The 21,574-nt window shown below is 31.7% G+C and overlaps 1 long non-coding RNA gene across 2 annotated transcripts in view; it reads left to right on the top strand.

Moving 5' to 3' along the window:
* Nucleotides 1-870: 870 nt before the first annotated feature.
* Nucleotides 871-21,574, top strand: part of LOC118193150 (uncharacterized) — a 46,524-nt gene continuing 25,820 nt past the window's right edge. The window contains exon 1 of one of the 2 annotated variants that reach the window (XR_015041672.1): nt 871-1,033. This is a non-coding gene — a long non-coding RNA (uncharacterized LOC118193150). Of the gene's footprint in view, nt 1,034-20,237; nt 20,257-21,574 lie in introns of those variants that run through there. The other variant, XR_015041674.1, reaches the window with a different exon arrangement.

A 21,574-nucleotide genomic window follows, 5' to 3' on the forward strand; every position in this document is an offset into this window, starting at 1 on the left:
TAAAGGAAAAGAAAATTACACAACAATATTACTTTCTCAAGCATCAGCTTCCGAATAAAGATTGAGCAAGACGTTTTTATTGGCAGGGTTAAAGATAATTCAGAAGTTGAATTTGACGAAAATCGGAGCAAAATTTCATATAACAAACAGATAAGAGAAACAGAATGTCATTGAGTCTATTATGGCTAGTTTCAGTGGAAGAATTTTCATTTCAATCGTAAGAAGAAATTTTTAAAAACATTATCAGAAAAGAGGTAAATTGTCCGCTATATTACAAGGCATACGATTCTTAAAATTTCTAAATACATGACTTAAAATTATTTTTATTTTGGCCATATCTGGTCTGTCCAAATAACAAATGGGAATAATAATGTCTATATGTGTTGTAAGTTGCTTTGTTTCAAAATCTAAACTGATGTACTTCTCTTTTGTTTATTAACCTTATGAACCTAGTTTATGCTTCAAATATAAGCTTAACTGCAGACATACGTTCTTGTATGGAAGGTAGAACTACAGAGAAAAGTTTTGTATTAGCATACCATCCCCTGACCAGAATGACAAATGGCATCTTTCGGCTTTTAACGGCTAATTATGGATGGTAAACAAGATGCTTTTGCACTTCTAGGATACAACGTATAAGACATCAATGAGAGAAGCGCCAATGCTTTTTTAGTTCATTTTTGGCAGTATAGTTTAACTCCTTACTGTTCATAATGAGCATCTTCGACCATTTCTTAAAACGCACTAATTGGATGGAATTATAAGGCTAACATTCTAAAGCAAATTCTGCGTCTTATTCGAGGACTAATGAGTGCCATCGTCACTGTATCTGCAACAATCCCCGGAGGTTGGACCTCAAAGACCGTGAAAGCTTCTTTCTGATTATCATTGCGCCTTTATTTAAAATATGGCAAAAAGTTAAATTTTTATGCAGTAAATGTGTAGCCATTCTCTCGTGTTTACTCAATATTAAAAATACAAGGGATGACCACTGAAGACTGCAGTAAGGAAAATGCGGAGAATATGTGTGCAGGTAATTTTATTGGGAAGGAAATAATCTTATCATGACTGCCATTCTGTGAAGGATTTGTATGTAAGTTTCGTTTCTTCTGCAGTTGCATCTACAACTGCTTTTTCAATCTTAAAGTTCTATCCTTTAGTTTCAATAAGTACTCTATCTTTTTGCTAAGACATAATCTTGTACCAGGAGGAAATAATATGCCCTTGTATCATTTCAATGAATTCCCTTTGCTTTTAGTACAAGGGTACGTTTTTGGAATACAATCTTTAATAATAATTACGTAGGAATCTATTAAATTAAAGTAAAGAACTAGCAAGAGTAATGGAATTGTAATTCGCTTCAGAATGTTGGCATCCATTTTCCCTTGTTTGATACCAACAAAAATCTGCAAAATCGCAGTGTGTTGAATTAAGCACTTCAGGTTTCTGCAGCTGTTGTGCTAAGATTACAGGAAAACTGTATGGTATAATCATTTTATACATTCAGAAAAATAATACAGGTAATAATTTCATAATTTTAAAATGGAAATGCAAAATTATCTTTATAGCAAAAGCAAATAACACTGAAATAATAATAATAATAATACAATTCATATAAAAAGTACTGCATTAATATTAAAGACTTTTTCATAGTTCTCTATTTTTTAATGTTTTCTGAACCTTCTTTCACCTTATAAAATTTAGCAACGTTAAAAGTATTTTAACCCGGTTTGTGAATTCAGGTACGACTTAGCTAAACTGTACGCCTTAATTATCTTTAAATGCATTTTCGGCCAAAATCATTCAAATACCTTCGTTTTTAGAATAACTGCAGCATTTATATCATTTAGATACTACGTGATAAGCTGCTCCTTTTTAAATATCTAAATACAATGGCATTAGGTTTTCACAGTCAAAAAATAGAAACTGAAAGCAGCTAGAATGTTAAATTTTTTATTTATCTATTTTAATAGTGAGATTAAAATATTTCAGTTTCTTTCATTTGTACTACAAAAAATAATAAAAACAAAATAGTTCTTTTATCAGTTGATGCTTGAAAATTTTATTTATCAACTTTTTTTCATGTTTTTAATATTGCCGATATATTCATTTTTAAAGTTTTCACATTTCTCAGGAATATTTCCTTTTATTTTTCAGTAAAAAAGAACTAATCCTTCTATTATGTATGTTTAACTTAATAAGGCAAAGCATAATGAGCGCTATTTATCGAGAGAGAATGATATATTTGTGAAGGAAATGACTTTCTTCTTTGTGAAGGAAACTAGCTAACATGTATGCTACAGGTTAGGAAACCCGCAAAAACATCCATGCAGCAAACGCACATGCCAGAATTCGATGTTAGATCAGTCTCTATAACACGTGCAGTTTTATGCATGAAAAAATATTTGATAATGATGCTGTATTTACTTTTTCTGTGTTCGATTCCGTAAGTGAAATTTTAAAGTTTATTGCCTGCAGTGTCTATTAGTTTAGCCCATTGCAACAACATATAATTTGATGACATAAATTCGAGACATTTGCATGAAGTAATAATAAAAAGCTGTAAACTGTATAAACTGTCTTGTACCGGATAGGTTTCAGAAATATATAGTCATTTTTATGTCTCACTTGAAATATTCAATTGTTAATAATTAATTCAGTCTTTGATTTGGTTTAATTAATTGATTAAGGAAACCATGGGAATGTCAAAGAATGTGGCGCCTTTTTATTGCTTTAAATAGGATACTTTAAAACGGTGCTTCTGGAAGCATTTAAAAATCGAAACTTAGCTATATTTTCTAATGCGTTTCTAAAATTTTGCTACTAATTTGGCATCACTCCTATCGAATTGAATGAAACGAAATAAACAACGAAGGAAAAAAAAACAGCAATTAAATCATATTCCATTCTAAAATAGAAATAAAAATGACTATATATTTCTGAAACCTATCCGGTACAAGACAGTGTCGGCAACTGAAAGAGTGAAATTTCTTTAAATTAACATTTCCATGCAATTTCATTTTCTATTAAGTAATTTAGAGCAGTGGTCTGAAACTCAAGCTCGGCTAAACGTACAATATAAGGCTGAATTTTAACAAAAACAATTTTAAAACTAATAATAAATTTTATTTACTTAAGAATTGGAAAAATATATACATAAATAGTAATTGTAATAACGCAAAGCAAAATTATCCAGATAACAAGAAAGTAATTTCGTTTTTTTAGAGTGAAATGAAATTCTATTTTTCTACATAAAAATAAACTTTAACCAATCAGATATTTTTCATTTTGTTCGACGATCTTCTGCCATCTTTCTGGTAACTTCATGATTCGATTCCACGCTCAAAGAACTTCCGGTCTTTAACAGCAAAAAAACTCAACCAAGAGCGATTTTTGGTCATCATTATTACTGAAAGTTTTGCGACTTAAGAAAATTTTTAAACTTCAAAATAAATGATAATCCGATGGAGCAAGATCGGGGCGATATGGAGGATGCGATGTCACTTCTCATTCGAATAATTTCGTACGTATTATTAAAAGTGTACGAGGCCTCGCTTTGTCGTAACTGAATTCCTTTGCGATTTGCCAATTCTGGCTTCTGCTGTTTAATTAATTCCTCCAATTTTATACGTTGTTGGCAGTAAACATTTGAGTTGATCGTTTGGTTGCTTGGAAGCAACTCAAAACATGCAAAACCTTTTTAATCCCACTAAACTGAAAGCACGATCTTTTTCTGATGGAATTTAGCTTTCAATATCATTTGTGCTAATTAATCATGCTTGAACCATGATCATTTTCGATTAATGTTACTGTAGACGATCCATTTCTCGTCACAACTGATAATTTGAAAAAAAAAAGGCGATTGCATCACGTTTGAAATACGTATCGCAATTGATTCGTTGTGTCAAATGAATTTTTTTCAATTCACGCGGAACCCAAATAGCCAGCTTCTTAACGAGTCCAAGACATCTTATATGATATTCAATTGTTGTGAGTGATACATTTAACCTTTTGCAATTTCTCGCGCAGTTATAGAACGATTCGATTTAAATATGGCTTTCAATTTTGTCATCATCCACTTCAGGAGGTTGCCTAGAACACTGGGCCCACCAGCAGCCGAGCGGTAAAGTCGCTGAACACTGGTAGTTCGGCCCGAGGTTCGAATCCCGCGAACGGGCTGGCTACATGGGCGTTTTCGTGGTTTTTCCCATGTGTAACGTGTATACGAGCCAGTTTCCCTTAGAAAGTCCTCCACGAAGGCATCCCTCCCCTTAGGCAGATAGCCCTCGAGGTTTTGCCATAATCACACACGCACGCCTAGAACACTGGTCATCTTCAAGTGGAAAATCTCAAGAGCGAATTTTTTAAACCAATTATGACACATGCGTTCTATTAAACAATCAATATCATAAATTTTACATACCTCTTTGTAAGCACCCCCATTTTTCTTGTCTATGAAACTAAAAAATCTGATGCGGACACTACATAACTTCTTTGTACAGAATACTAAATTATACGCATTTTTTGCTACATTTCATTTAAACTTACTTCCTCGAATTTCATTAAAGATGGATTTTCTCATCCAATTAATTCATTTCTCCTTTCCTGACAAGGTAAAAATACATAAAACCTGAAAATATTTTCATTACAAATTGAAAAATATAGAAAAAAAAATGAAACATCAAATACAGTTAAAACAAAAACATAATTTTTACAATTAAAATTAGAGTTTCTACGCAGAAGTAAGCAATTTGGCCATCAGGCAAGAAGGCAGATTTTTCGGTGCACAAAACCGAACGCTTACGTCTGCTATTCTGCCAAATTTCAAATGCAAATAAATATGGCTGCTATGGTAAAAAATAGGCATACCCGCACTTAAACTACTTTTAAATTGTTGATAATTCCACAATTATTGCATGCAGATTAACTAAAGGCAAAAAACCTTAACCAGAAGATAACAACAAAATTCAACCTTTTTTTAAGCAAAAAATGCACATTTTAACAACATAATACAATAAAAAGTAACTGAACTCAGCCAAGTAACAGAATGGGTATGTAGTATATATGTCATGATACTGAATACGCAGTCGAAGCCTGGAACTCTTAACAGCTTTCGATAACACTCATGGCATGTGGTTGAAGCGTACAGATGAAGATAACGACTTCGATTTCGATAAATGACTAGTCTTTATTTTTACACATGTTCAATTAATTTCGCAGACACTTATTCAATCCTAATATATCATAAATTTCTATGTACATTGGCTTTTTGAAAGGAAATGACGTAGTCTGTTAAGAAGCGAAGCGATGGGGATGCATTAGCAGTGGCGAAGCAAGTAAAGGAATGACGTAGTATTTTGTGCCAAGAGTATTTATACCAAGTCTGAGGTATAAGTAGAGTTACTCCGTGACTGGTTAATTTGAGGTTGTTATATAGAAGATTCTTGAATTTGAAAGAACAGATGAATTTAGGGGAGATCATCAAATCTAGAATATTAATTTTGATGTCGTCAATTATTTTTAAAACAGCTATCATGTTTTCTTATATCTTACATATTCCCCCCTTCAAAAGAAAGGTCGGGAGATCAGCGTGTCAGGAAAGCATTAATGAATTGCCGAAGCAAGAGAAAGTTTATTGTATGAGGAAAGACATGAGGAAGCATCTTTCAAGTATTTATAAGGACATAGCTTGCATGTTTTCCTATGCCCCGTCATAATTCATGTATATAAGGCTGGTACTATATATATATATATATTTATATACTTTTGGTGTGGCCCATTGGAACTAAAAATGGAGGTGCATACCTACATGTTATAGGAGTCCTATACACAAAATTACAACTTTCTGAGGCTACTCATTTTTGAGTTATGCAAGATATATACATACACACGTACAGACGTCACGGAAAAAAACTCTTCTGAATCCATTTTAAATCAATTTTATAATCCGCTCCGGGAAAAAGCGTCTTTTATTCTACCCTTACGACAGATGTCATGCAAAAACATCGTTAAATTGCATTCAATAGCAGTCACAATGAATATTTTCGTTGAAATATTATACCCGGAATTTGGCCCACCAGCGGCCGAGCGGTAAAGACGCTGAACACTGGTAGTTCGGTCTGAGGTTCGAATCCCGCGAACGGGCTGGCTGCATGGGCGTTTTCGTGGTTTTCCCCATGTGTAACGTGTATACGAGCCAGTTTCCCTTAGAAAGTCCTCCACGAAAGGCATCCCTCCCCTTAGGCAGATAGCCCTCGTGTGCTTTGCCATAACTGAATAATCCATCCATCCATCCATCCTATACCCGGAATTTTTCGTGATTACAATACTTCGTACAAGGATGTAAAAAACAAAATATGTCGAAAATGTTTATTTTTGCACCCCATGTTAAAACTAACCGCAAACTAGCAGTTGCTAAAAAAATACAGAGTTTGTTTCTATAGGAACCTAAAAATTTCAGCTGCGAAATCTCAAAAGAAAAATGTTATATGATTGACAGAAGAACAACAGTAGTTGGCATTAAAGACTATATTTGTATTTTTTATCTGCTCTTGGTTTTTATATCCCTGAACTTTCATATTATATGTGAATCAGACGAAGATATTTTAATGACATTCATTTAAAAGCAAATAAAACGTTTTCTTTATGTAGGAGTATATTTTCCTTTCAAAATAAGTATCTTATTCTCTTGAAACACCCCATTCCCTCTAAATTGCTTGTGCACTAGCTGAAAGCTTAAAATGAAAATCTATAAAAATGTACAGATGTGATTCATACTCACATTAATATAAGAGGAAATATCCTTTTCGATACTTTATCGATCATTTCTCTAATACTCCCAATTTCAATGGGAAAGTCAAGAGACTTAGAGCTTCAACTAAAATAAAAGCAAGAAACAGGTGGTACAACCTACTTCAGTCCTCCTGGTGGAATTACGAAAATTCGGGCAGAATTACAGCTCTCAGTCAAATACTATAAGGACTACGTATATCTTTAGAGAGGACAAGAATATCACAGATTTAATGCTGCAGATCCATTTCTTTCTGCGGGAAGAGTATCGCTTATCCTGATCTAAAGCTTATAATGTAACGAGGACATAAAATATGTCTTTGCCATTTTGCTCTAAGTTGTGCTATGATTCTGCCTCTTTTAATGAATTTTAATTTTCCAGTACCTGGAGCTGTGACATAAAGCCGTTATCAAATCCCTAATATATCAGAATCAAGATATCAAGTATTTGATAACAGCAGCAAAATCATAAATTACGAAAGCGTCAAGCCATAAATAAATATTCAAGTATAAATTTTGAAAAATTTAAGGAATTAAGCAAGCGTCATCAACATTTGCAAGCGTCATCAAAATTTTTAATCTGAGAGACGATTCAAATAAACAAATGCAACCAGCTTCGACCAAAAGCTTCCCTAGTATATCTTTTCTAAGTTTGAGCTCAGAGCAGAAAAGTTTCCCTGTTCTAGGCAAAGTTCATTGTAAGGATACATTCTTTCCCCTCTCCCGATTAACTACCGCCCCTTGGCATAAGTGACTCCCAGCCACTACCTTTATTTTCCCCTCAGGGCTCAATTATTATTCCGCGTTCAGTCGACAAATTTAGTGTTGCATTAATTTATCGACTTTTAATTGACACAGTTTGAAGTGAGCGGTCAACTTCGCATCTGTTCGCGATTGGCGATACTTTTCTGGCGACGCTAAAAGGATTATTTCTTCATTTAAAGCACGCGACTGTAGTTAGTGATGATGGAGTATTAGAAGATGAAGATTAAAACACGGGAAATTTTTATGAGGTTGGTGTTTTTATGTAACATGATGAATAGCCTAAAGCGTCATAATCCACTTTGTCTCTTCCATTAAGTATATTTTCATATTAATATCTTACCATTTATCCAATCCCGGAGCATAAAACTAACATTTCTTCAGTGAACCTCATCTTTCCTTCATCAAATAAGTTTTCGAAGTTTTTGCTTAATAGACACCATCCACTGTTTGTTATGAGTTGGAAATGCTTCGTTTCATACAAGGAAACAGCAGTGGATGGGTGTCAGAATTTGCTTTGGAATATGACATCAAGTTTTGGAAACATTTCATCTCTAAAATATTAAAACACTGTGCAGTGCATGGTATCATCCTGTATGCATGCATGGCACTTCGAGTATTTCATTGCTCTTCAAGTTTAACACAAAATCAATCACATGTTATTCATATTTTTGTTAAATCTTTTTTATCTGTCGACAGAACTTAATGATGCTTCAGTTGTAGTGACCGAATAACAAAGTCTATGGGTGTTCAGCTACAGTTTCAAACGCATGGATATAAAATCTTCAAAAAATCCTAGCTGTTAGATCCCGTACTAGGAAACGAAATTGAGGGAGCCTTAAAACTTTAAACATTTAAATCAGAATTTGCATATAGGAAAACACCCATGGCTTCAAAGTTAAAGATATTTCGAAAAAGATTAATAAAAAAATTGCAGAACTTAACAAAATGGAAACAATACATCTAGAATGAATTTTTCTAAAAATACTCGTTTAAATTTAAACAGCGAAAGACGGTGCTAATTAGGTTTGGTGAAGGAAATCACGTCCAGAGGAAACAGGAGTCTGTAGCCAACGTATACACAGTAATTTCCTTCGTTAATCTACAACAGTGAGTTATTTATCTACAAGTGTATTATAAAATAATATATTTTAATACCATTGTTAGTTAATGTTTGTTTTTGAATTCAAAACGTTTGCTTAATGAATATTTTTATTTCTTCATGAAGAATTTATTAACTGAGAGCAAAATGTTGATTCTTTATAGTGATTAGTTTATCGCAGCAATGAGGCTTTTGAAACTGTCAGTTATAATCATACAGCTTTTACAGTCTCTTAATATTTATACAAGATTCAGCAACTGAATTACCGGAATAATTACTTGAAAATTATTAAAATACAGTGAGAAAAGAAAGAAATATTACACACAAATTTAACTAGGGCTATAGGAAGAGGCGAATTTGGTAGGCATTAACCAGTCACGTTAATTATAGTAAGCATGATTGCAATGAATTACGCAAGTAAATTACAACGCGAAGTTGAGATAAATGATTGTCACGTTTACGTTTTACTGTTCTGTAATATATCCTCGTTTGAGACATAATCAGTTTAATGGTAATTAAATTATATCGTAAAGCTGCATTTCTGGTTAATTTCAGAAGTAAATTATTTTGCACAGCTGATTCTGACTTCCAAGTTCAATAGTAAAAGCATGCATAGCACTTACTGAAATAAACTTTACTGTTCTAAATAATGTCTGATGTATAGATATGCAGAATAGTTTAGCTGCTTAATACTTTCTCACGCTTTTCACTCACAAATAGTTCTGTAACATCCGTGCACAGAGAATATTAATAAAATGAAAGAAACAGAGGTTTGAAATTACTTTAGCAATTTAAGAAATACGAATTGTAGGAAAAAATTAAATTTTAATTAAGAAAGTAGCTTAAATAGAAAAGCAAATAGCTTCTAAAAATAACTTTTATTATCAATAAAATGATAATTCTCTGAAATTATTTAAACGCCTGTAAATATTTGCATTTATTTGTTTATATTTTTATTTATTGTTAATAATTTTTTATTCATTATTCAGCACATTTTGTATGATAAATTTTATGTTTATTTATCGTGCATTTTGTTTAATTTTTAAGTTTGGACCATTTATTGTATTGTGTTTAATTGCGTTGATTTTATGCAATACTTTCTACAATTTGTAATTATGAGTCGACGGATACTGGGATTGTAAAAATAACTGAAGTCAAACTGCAGCTACTGCAGCTACCCTCCACGATATTGCAGCGATTTTTGCTAACTTAGTGACATTCTAAAGGTTTTCAGAAAACACGCTTTCGGAACCTCAAAGCGAATTTTCTAGACTTTTGAGAAATATTACCCTTCTTCGAGAGCAGTAGTATACTGCAGCGGTTATAGCAGCCTTTGTTATAGCAATGGTGTGAGACGCCGCATTGTAGAGATTATAAAGAATTTTCCCCGACAGATTTACCCATCGCTTGTTCCTAATTTGTTTGCCTAGTTTTGATAATCATTGTACATAATAAACACATGTTATAGTTTTTTGAAGCTGAATGCTATCGCTAATCAACCGCCCTTTGCATTCCAGAAAACTCTGACTGATGACACTGAGTCACGAAAATATTTTTGTTCTCAAATGAATGATTTGAGATCATTCAAATGACATGTTTCTAGTGGAGCGGCCCCGTGTCCAATCAGCGCTCACACCAGAAGACAAATCCAGATACCAGCAGCCTGTAGGAAGGCCTTTTTGCATTTGTGATAGGATGCTGGCATCCTTACCGATGATCTCAATTCGACGATTATGTATTAGCAAGGCCAGTGCCTAACATTACCAATAGACGACAACACGAGAGAACTGGTAGCAACGCGTGGAAATTCTGGATACGCCACACCAGATCTTGCTTTTTTGTTTACTCCCAGGAATCCTCCTGAAACATCGCGGGGGAAAAAACTCCTAAATCTTAAAAAAATCTGCTTTTCGTGCTTGCGTTAACATTCTAAATACCATTTGGTCTGATGTTTTTATTATTATTCCTTAAAATGTGGTTCTATGCTGTCAAATGAAATATACCTACAGTATATATTATATGTTTTAAGTCACCAGCAGCATCTTCATTTTGGGGCTTACGCTTCATGCATGCGCAATATATATTTTTTAACACGGCAAATTTCGTCGACTGGCGACGAATGTAGACTTCAGGCACGCATTGTTAGTTGCTGCGAATTGTGTGCGTGTTCTTTTTTCCATATACAAAAAATAAATATTTAGAAGTATTCATAGTCCAAAAGTATCCATAAATATTCAATACTGTTTGCATTAAGAATTACTGATTTGTTATTCAGATAAAAACCAGAAATGCGAAATTTATTTACTCTGGACTTAAAAGCTTATGCGGAAACAGACGTTGTTCTTTCTTCAAAATAGATGTTGTTCTTTGTTGACTTGTTGATGTTAATACTGTAGACACCGTGTTGCTGTTAATACTGATGAATTAATACTGTAGGTTTCTGTAACGGTTAATAATAAATTCACTAAACCTTATTTTATATTTAATTCCTAATGCATTTTTGTTTGATATTCCATCCTATATTTACTGTTATAAAATTTATTTGAATTCACATTTTCCACAAAGGCTTCTCTCATCCAAATAATTCTTGAGTGCTTTACCATAATCAATTAATTTAAACTCATTTCACAAATTTTTCTAATGCAGTTTTTATATCTATATATCTATCTATTATTTTCTTATGTATAATATATCTATATCTTATATAGATATATAATATTATTTGCATCTTCTTCATCATATGTCTATGCTTTCTCGTTGTTGATTACATTATCTTACCTATTAGTAATCCAAAAGACATGCACTTTATTCGCAATCGATCCTCTAATGACTAGGCTTACCATATTTTTTCTCAAACCCGAAGAATTTCGAGAAAATACTCCCACAGAAAATAAAACCTGCAACTACTAAGAAAAAAAGAAAATAAAGAAAGATTGAAAAGGCTGAATAAAAAAGGCAAAAAACAACAATGTGTTAAATTACATTTTTAGTAACTCAATATAATATTCATTAGTATTTATCATTGGTGTCTAGTGTTCACACTAGTGTTTTGATCACTAGTGTTAACTTTGTTTAAAAATTCTTTGTTATTTTTAACAGTATCGAAAAATTCACTGCAATTTGACTATTAATTTTGCAGTTTAGTAAATTACTTACAGTAAAATTAAGCTTTTACTGTCGATTCAGCCAGTTTATCTCTTTCTTCAAACCATTTTTTATGATGTTTATAATTGACAATATTCTTTTTATTGCTGCCAGTGTGTCTCGCATACTTGAAAATGTATTCTATCATTTAAATGGCTGTGTGCAATGAAATGTGCTTTTCTTTGAAATGACTGAAATTTTGTATTCATTTTTTTCACAATTTTTATTTTTCAAAATTTCATAGTTAGTGAAATCATTAATTCATCAAAACCTTTATCTATATTTATTGTATAATTTGTGACAATTTAATAAATTTTTTCATTCGAAGCTTCAATTTCAGATCATTTTAATTTACTTTTGTCTATTCAAATAAAAGATACCAGCTTCCCAAAACTGTTGCCCCATAGTTCCATAAGACAGACATAAATCAAAAAGGTTGTAAATTCTTGTAGGGCTGTACTTATATTAATAGTTCGATTATTTTCTAATTTAAAACTTTTTTTTTTCAGGTGCGTAATTTTTACCATGTTCTGTGCATTCATGTGCACGAAGCAGGTTTTACTTTGTAAAAACTTCCTCACAATCATCACATGTAAATTTGCGAGCAGTTCTTAATGTAGGAGCTAATTTTTCTAATTACGAAGGACGGCACTTAATAATATGCGCCCGTAGATTTCGTTGGAATGAATAGGACTTCGAACATTCCAAACATAAAAAACTTTCTTCCATAATAATCATACTAAATATAAGACTCAAGTAAACTGGTAAGTAAGGGTTAATTTCTTAGCGTTACATTATTTAGCGGAACAACATGTCTTTAATCGTCCCGCAGAACGGAGACCGCTACTTTAAGTCACTCGTCCATCAACATGAGTGTTTTCATTATGACAGTCCTGTTTTTGGTAACTTATATGGATGGATGATGGGAATGTAAAAGATTTTAACACGAAATTCTCTCACTACGAGGTTCTGCTGCTCATCTGGCAACTTTGGAATAAGGTAAATTGATTATTAATACATTATTTAATGTCTTCCGATATCATTGAAAATTTCCTGCATCGACATGTGCTTCAAACATGGTAACTTTATCTCAGCTCAAACTTCAATTTCATCCATCATTTACTTTGACCTGATTCTTATTTTGCCTATTTTCAGAAAAAGAAATAAATAAGCCATGAGTATAAAATTTATCATTAAGTTTTATAGCATATTGTAATTAATTATAAAATATTACTATTCTAACTTTATCTGTATCTTACCATTTTAATTATCCTACTAGATATTTGTTTAAACCTCTCGTAAGTATCTGATTTTAAGAGTAATGAATGCCAACATTCAAGATGTATAAAAGTTAGTTTCGATTAAAAAAAGGAGCTTCAGTATATGTTAACGTTAGTCCGAATCAAATTAAGCACATTAGTTAGAGCATTGTAACACTAAACAAGGAGATACATACTGTACTTGTGTTCTAACAATGAATGAGGGATTATTTTTGAGGCCATCCTCTAAATGTTTTCTGATTTTGGTGAATGTTAGCTTATTATTTTCCCTTGTCTTTCCTATTTATCCTCAATCTCTTACCAAAGAAATATACAAATGTGTGTTTAAATATTAGGTTACATAAAAAACCTCGAAAATATGAATTAAAATAATAATACCTCAAGCACCAGCTACAAGAAAGCTCTTGTGAGTTTTTGCTAATATCTAAGAAGGTAGCCACTGCAAATATGCTCAGCAGAAATTCAATTTACTAAGATATAAATTGACTTTAATTTTAAGATTAAATGAGAGACAGAAATATCTGTCCTCCTGTCCTCCTTTATATAGTTCAGCCAGTTCCATCAAGTAGTTAACTAAAGTCAGACGAAATTATATTGTTACAGATAGTTTGCTATTTGATAAACAGATATAACATCAGGCCATTTTTGATTATAATAATATTCTAAAAATAGGCTTCTGTTTGTTTCTAACATTATACTTTTAGTATGTAAAATCTATCGTGCCAGTTTGATAAATCTCAGTTTGTTTCCTTTTACGCATTATGTGTGTTTATTTGCATTTTTTTAGAGTTTTGAATTAGGATTTAGTAGCTTCCAGATATTATATCTCAATCAAATACTTCAATCAAAGACTTAGAATAGAGCTGCAGAATATTAATAGCCCTGTCACAGAAAATGATGTGGCTAGAAAACTACTTTTTGTAAAAACAATACATTTACGTTTATATGATAACCGAAGTTTTGGGTGAAATTATATATAACATTTGTTGATTTCGTATAAATGTATTTAGATGCTGAAGAAAGCGCTTTGTTAAAAAGTTCTAATAAAAACAGATAAAGAAATGAAACAAATGTTAAAGAATGCATCTGTTTTCGAATTTTACTTTTAAAAGAACGGTTGCAATTCAATATTTAGAATTAACTCAAACCTTATTCAATTACCTTACCTCTATACGGAATACTTCACCCTGTTATGAAAATTAGATCCTTTTGTTGCCGGAGTATAAAATAATTGGAAAAATTTCACAATGTAATACTACAGACACAGTCAGTCCTTGATCATATGAATCCAAAAATAGCTTTATTTGAGAACAATTACAAAGCTTTATGTCTAAGAATTTACAAAATGCTTATTAAAATGGCATTACAATTAAGAATTTTTTACAATAAAAATAATAAGGATTTTTTACAATATGAACATTTACTATAAATAAAATTTAATTATTCTAAAAAATAAATAATTAATGCTGATAAATTGGTTATTATCACTTTCAAGACTTCTAGAAATAAAATATTACTCATACCTTGAATTAACAATGAACGTCTTTCTTCTGAGGTGATAAATCCCGAACCAATGGATTTAAGCTAAGCAATTTTAAAAAAGAATAAAAAAGTTACTTGTTTTCATTAAGATTTTTTCATTCAAACTCACCAGCTTTTATATTTAAACTTGTTTTGTATTTGAATCTAATTTGCATGTTCCCAAATTAAGTATTCTTCATCTAGTTTAAAACTTCTTCAAGTGAAATGGCAACAGAAAATTTTTAAAACATTTAATCTTCTTAAATCTGAGATCAAACCAATGCATTTCTGGTCCACTTATTTCGAAAATAAATATTCAACGATTATTTTCCTTTTCAAGAGACGTTTAAAGAATAGTTCCAATTTATTCAACTTTACCGGATTACTCTAAGCAAATGATTTGGTAGTCTTTTCTTTTTTTCCGAAGTGCAGCCATCTAATTTTGTCTTTCCAAGGGAGAAAAGTCTGCGAATTATTTTTCTTTTTATCTGTGGTTATGTACTTGGAAATTTCCTCAAGAAAGATTTAATGACAGTTTGTTAAAAATTCCATTGCATTCTACACTCATTTAAATACTCTTCTTATTTTGAATAATCAACTGGATTAGGTGCAGTGAATTAATATAATTTCTCGAATTATTTTTTGTGTTTTATTAAGCTTTTTTAATAAAAACACCTGAAGCGTTTTAAAAGCAAAGAATCTAAATTTACTTAAAAGAAGTTGAATCTTTGACAAAATTTGGCATTGAATTTTATTTATAACATTTTTTTTTTATCTAAGACGGTTTAACATATTCTAAGAACAGTAGAGTTATTACTAGATTAAGTTAAAATGTCTCAGATGTTTACATCTATATATATGCCCATAGCAAATTAAATTTAAATACATTTTTCATTATTTCGTTACGATCAATTAAATTGTAAAAGTGTTCCTAAATCGACGTTATTACCGGAAAACCCGATTAGGAGTGAATTAATTTTTTATGACAAAGTACATTAGAATTCAGACAATTCTAACATATTTTGTACTCCTATGGAATTAACATACCATGACTTTGTGAATAACTGGTTTATATTTGTGTTGCACTCGAGAAAAATTAGAAGAAATCTTATAATCCCAACCTTTCGACCACTAAGAATAGAACTGACAAAGGCTTGATTCTAATAATCCTAAATTGTTCAGACGTTTCCATTATATTAGCAACCTCCTTTCTAGAGGAAAATGAATAGCGTTTTAAAAGACATAATTGAATAAATAGAAAATGTAGAAGTTTGCAGAAAAATCAAGAACTGCTGCCTACCAGCAGACTTGCATTAAATATAAATGTTGTTGCAAATAAGTGAATTTCCATAGAATGAAAGAAACAAAAATTACAGAACATTTATTAAACATTTATGTATTTCTTGTTTTATGCTTCTTATATTAAATGTAGAGTTAAATTATAAGTTTAAACCTAATTGACGTTAAAAATTATTCCTTATTAATCTTTCTTTACTCATACGTGAAGGAAATTTATAACTCTAAGAAGATATTCTTAATCTAAGAAGGGGTAAAATTTATGAACACTATATTTTGTAGTAAAATTAAAATTTAATAAAACATTGCATCGCTGTTTGTGGAATTTTGTGAATACAAGCACTAAATGTGTAAAAAAGAACAATTAGATTATTTTCTAAATATTTCGGTTCCAGTTCCTGAATTCTAAATCGTAACCTTTAACTAACACAAAACACATCCACCGATCTGCAGATCGGCGTACTTGCGCGTCGTTTGAGAAATAAAATATTTTTCTGGCGGACTGTTAAATCTCTCTCCCTAAATTACACATTTACTAATTATTTAAACTTAACCTAATTTGCCTTCTAATGAGGCACACGGAAGAAACAGAAGTTACGGGAAAGAACTAGAATAAAAATAATATTTGATCGAAAATGAAACTTACAAAATCAAGAGGATTAGCTATCGTATTAGAAAATTAAAATTAATTATAAAAAGAAAAGTACTTATCATAAATATATCTTTTTATGTGTTACATTAATAGAAAATTTTATTTGGAATAATTCGTTATACATATTTAATATCCCCCCAAAATATAAATTCCTTGCTGCTGTGTGTTATATAATTAAATAAATGTTTTATAGACACCATAAACAGATCAGCATTGATGTACCGATTTAAAGGTTCAAATGTTTGGACTCGTAGGCATATTTTTTGTTTTTTTTTTATTTAATAGCTTTTTCCTGATATTTTTAATAACTTTATACAGTGGCAGTCAGTTCATTAAATGTACAGAAATAGGAACTTCTAATTTTATTTCAGGCATATATACTGATTATATAAATGCGAGTACTAATAACATTCGAACATCTATTTTCTGAAAACACAGGAAATACAATCCTAAGAGGTAGTTTGCATAAATCTCTTTTACAAAAGCTTCTTAAAATATTAAAGGAACATGACTTTTTATATTTCTCTACTGTAAGCAATACTTCTTAACCGCCTTTTGATCTGCTGTTTATTGTTGCTTGTAAATAGTATTCTGGGATCTTCAGTAAAAGTAAATGCCTGTTTTATACGACTTACAAAGACAACTGCAAGCAACAAACTACATCAGTAAAAACATACTTTTATGCGAGCTGTTACTTTAATTTTTTTGGGGGAGGGAGGGGGAAGGGAGAGAAAAAAGAAAAGACGACAAAAACAGGCATCGACACATCATTTTCAAAAGTCACATCATTTTCAAAAGGGCACCAAAAGCACAAGAGCAGCGACCAAAAAAGACAGCAAATAAAACGTTCATTAGCAAAGAAGAGATAGTTCGCCATGTCTGCTGTATTTTTTCTTCAGGACATTTTACCTTTGCACTTATCCGAGGCTAAGCGAAGAATTAGCAGGCCGACCGGTGTTTCTGATTTACAGCTCAGTAGACTGGAACATGGATGGGGTGGAGTTAACAACGATGACCACCTTTGAGCTCAAGTACTGCTGTTAGGAGGATTCGTCTCTGAGAAACATTTTCTCAGTAGGTATTATTTTTTGACTGCAGGGAAAATTATTTTGGTTTAAAAATAAGATTCATTTTAGTCTTCGTTTTTAACCACTGTATATTGATTCTGGATACATAACATGAAATACTTGAGGGATGTATTTTGTATTTAGTTAAAGCCTGCTAAGAGAACACTTTTTAAGCATTAATTAGCACTAAATGAACTATTTGGCTTGTTGGTTTCGCTTATATTGTTGATCAAATGAATCTTTATTCTACGGTAGCAATTAATATTTTATGCTAAAATTTAAAACATTTCGCCATTTCCTCGGGCTGGATCTCCAGTACAGTGTTGCACGTTGAAATCGCTTGTTTCGTGCTGTATTAATTTTGAAAACTTTCAAAATTTATAGCGATGCTAAATGCAGTTGCTTGTAACAAATGCAAATACTTACTACTCATATTTCAAGATCAAACACTGTCTAAATGCACATGTATAAGGATCACACAATTATGTGTAAATGAAGCAGTATTTGGATATTAGTAAGAACTTAATATCCGGAAACTTAAAAGAAAGCCTTAGACTATGAAAACATCAGAATGAAGTAAGTAGTTTTTATGAAGAGGAGGTTCTTCCAAACATTTTTCAGATTTTCACGTTAAGTGCGAAAACTACATTACAACCTCGAAGCACTATTTTTTGCCCTTCCCCGTATTTATTCATTCTGTATTGGAGAAGGTAGTCAAGTAGCGTTGGATATGGAAGGGGTAAGACCTAGGAGGGTGTAAATCGCTTTCTAGCAACACGAAAACAAATATTCCTTAAACACGAAGAATAGGAGAAATATATGCACAGCTTAAGTGCTGGCAGATGCAGATGAGTGTTTCAGTACATAAATATTCCCTCAGAACATAGAATATTTTTACAATATTTTATTTAAGTTCAAACATCTCGGAAGAAACTGAAGTTCTTAATACTCAGATGTTCTGAGGACTTCATAATTTAACAATAAGGATGTATCGCGCAATTCGCTATGCACATGGATACGTGAAAACGTGTTGAAGATGCTGATTCTCAGATGCTTTGAAGACTTCCTCATTTAACATCATGAAGATATTCGCACTTCATTTTTCGTAAGACATCCATCGTCTAATATTCTAAGGAGTGTTTTACTCATTTCTAGTAATAATTTAGGATTTTCCAATTTACTCTAAAACGTCTTGAACAGATACTGAGATATTATATTTAGCACCCCAGAGAATACATTGATAAATTCTGAAATGTCATGCGGGTATGGTAAGTAAGATTAAAAACCTCCCGTACATTGTCAAGAGGATGTTTGCTAAGCTGTTTAGGAATTCCACTGGGGTATGACATCAAACATTCAATAAGACATTTAACATTTAGTATTTGAAAATTTATGGGAATATTCTGGTTTGCCCTGTGGATATGTTCTGATATCATGAGCAATATCTTTAAGGTACCCTAGATTTACGCTATGTAGCCCTATATAAAGGGCCGTAATCTTTTTCTCATTAATAAACGCAGTTGGTGTACACATATTAGTGTTTTATTTGTATTTATGAGTAACATATTTAACTGATTTCTGTTTTCGAATGAAATTTTCAAAAACGAATTTTTTGGTCTTGGAAAAAGATTCATTTATTCTTTGCTTCTCTAAACTTTATTAAAATTAATAATAAAGAAAATAAAATGAATAAAATCAAATGGTATCACATGCATTTGGAAAATGTAATTTAAAACCGAGGATTATTTATTAATATTTAAATTAGCAATTCGGCATATTTTATTCTTTCAGAATATTATGTAATCCAGAAAATCAGCGATATGAAGAATTCATCAATATTAAAGATCCACTAGACTTTTAGATCTTCAATGAGCAAAAAAACACGCCTAAGATTAAAACAAAAATACACTATATGATAAAATAATAGATTTTTAATATATATAGAATGCATAACTGATATGATACAAATGCAGATCTAGCACAATTTTAACATAGTTACGAAATAGGCAGTTTTTGAACCTAGGCACGAGAGCATTTGTTTTATTCTGCTCAAGCTGATTCCTTCCGCGAAAGAGAAAACCTTCTTTGAAATCTAATTTAGCTAAAAACATACAAATATGTTTCGTTTAAAATAACAATTTTTCATGCTTAAAAAGTTTTTTTCTTCCTTAGAAGTATTCTTCTGAAAATGAAAAAAAGAAAAAAGAGCAGCTTTAGTTTGAACAAACAAGTGCATATTTTCAATGTAGAACATCAAAGCACATTGGAAGATTGGGGGGAGGAAAGGCGATAGCGAATTATTACCGAAGCGGCTTGAAGAAAGAACTGCATATAGAAAATGGAAAATGTTAGAATATTTTAGCGTGTAAGTTAAGCAGTAACAGAAATAATATAATGCAGCCACATGCCGGCGAAGCAAGGATGTTGAAACTCGTTCGCCCATTCTTTTGGTGGCAACATACTTCGAGAAAGGAGGAACATATTTTCCCCATTTCTGACGGCCTTCGCATTCCTCCCTATCTGGTAATCCGAGTAAAATTCCTAATATTTTTTTTTTCCTTTTCGTTTTATTTACGCAAAATTAAGCCGCGTCATTACTTCCAGAAGCTTAGCAGACGCAGTTATCCAAAGAAATTGGAGAAGGTAAGCTAAAATCTAAACACCTTTTTATTTCCCCTTCTTATACGAAGCTGGTTTAAGATTTACCATTTCTTAGCAACGTCCATCAACACTTTTTAAGTACGAATCATATTACAAACTGAAACTTACACAATCTTCTCTTAAATTTTTGGTATTAAATAACAAGTTTATTTATATTTGTTTAGTATAAGGGACTATGGAGAAAGAGAAATAAGGGCGCATATTACTCGTATATAAGGGGGAAATATTATTAGGCCGCATAAGAAATGCAAAGTGAAATCGTAGAAGCGTAAAACAAAGCGAGTAACGCTAAGCGATGAAAGATTCAAAAATAAGTGTTCCAGGAGTGAATATAATTCTGTGATATATTCTAAAAGCATTTTAATTTTTACATACATATTACACTAGACAGCCTCTACGTTTCTTTACAGCCCACCAGCGACCAAGCGGTAAAGTCGCTGAACACTGGTAGTTCGACCCTGTGCTTGATTCCAGAAGAACGGGATGACTGCATAGGTGTTTTCATGTTCTCCTCCCTGTGAAACGTGGAGAGGAGCCAGTTACTCTTAAAAACTCCATGAATGCATCCTTCCAAGAAGGCAGATTGACCTAGTGTGCTTTGCCATAATTAAGTAAACCAAATCAAATATATTTTTCGGTCATTATAATACATAGTTATCTGATAAATATCACCTAAACTGAGCACTCCTTGCTTCGGGTAGATGAAAAGGGGTCGCAAAAGTACATCTATAGTACACAAAATGTTCGAGAAAGATGAGAACGAAATTCCATGACGCCACACCCACTGCAAAGAAAAAAATCTCTCATCATTTGGTGTAAAAATTCTATTACAGCCCTTGAAAGCATACGTTCTGAGTATATAATTATGTTTTTTCAAATTAACTTAAAATACAAAATTAATAAATTATACGATATCCTTTTAAAGGAGATTTTGCATACAATTCAAATCATTTTACTATTTCAAAATAATAACATTATTTGAAAAATAATGAAAGGAAGAATGTGGTTCATAGAAAGAATAATTAACCAATAAAAATTAAGTTTCAGTACAAATTAAAACTGCCATCAGCTCCTGATGTCCAAATTCTACCTACAAAAATGATTATTTCTTGTCTTAGGGTTTCTGGCGCTGAGATTGCTCCTTGAAATTTTCAGTGTTGTGTTGAAATTTTTAGTATGTTTCAGATTAAAGAATATAGTTTTAAAATAAAATGTTTACGTTTTCTGACGTTATTGCTCTGCGCAATGAAAGATTAACTTGTTGTAAGACTGCTCTAAAATTTGACTTTCACCATTTGAC

This window comes from Stegodyphus dumicola, chromosome 6 (genome assembly GCF_044657685.1).
Source record: "Stegodyphus dumicola isolate Sdum_Otavi_A_Nest chromosome 6, ASM4465768v1".
Lineage (NCBI taxonomy): Eukaryota > Metazoa > Arthropoda > Arachnida > Araneae > Eresidae > Stegodyphus > Stegodyphus dumicola.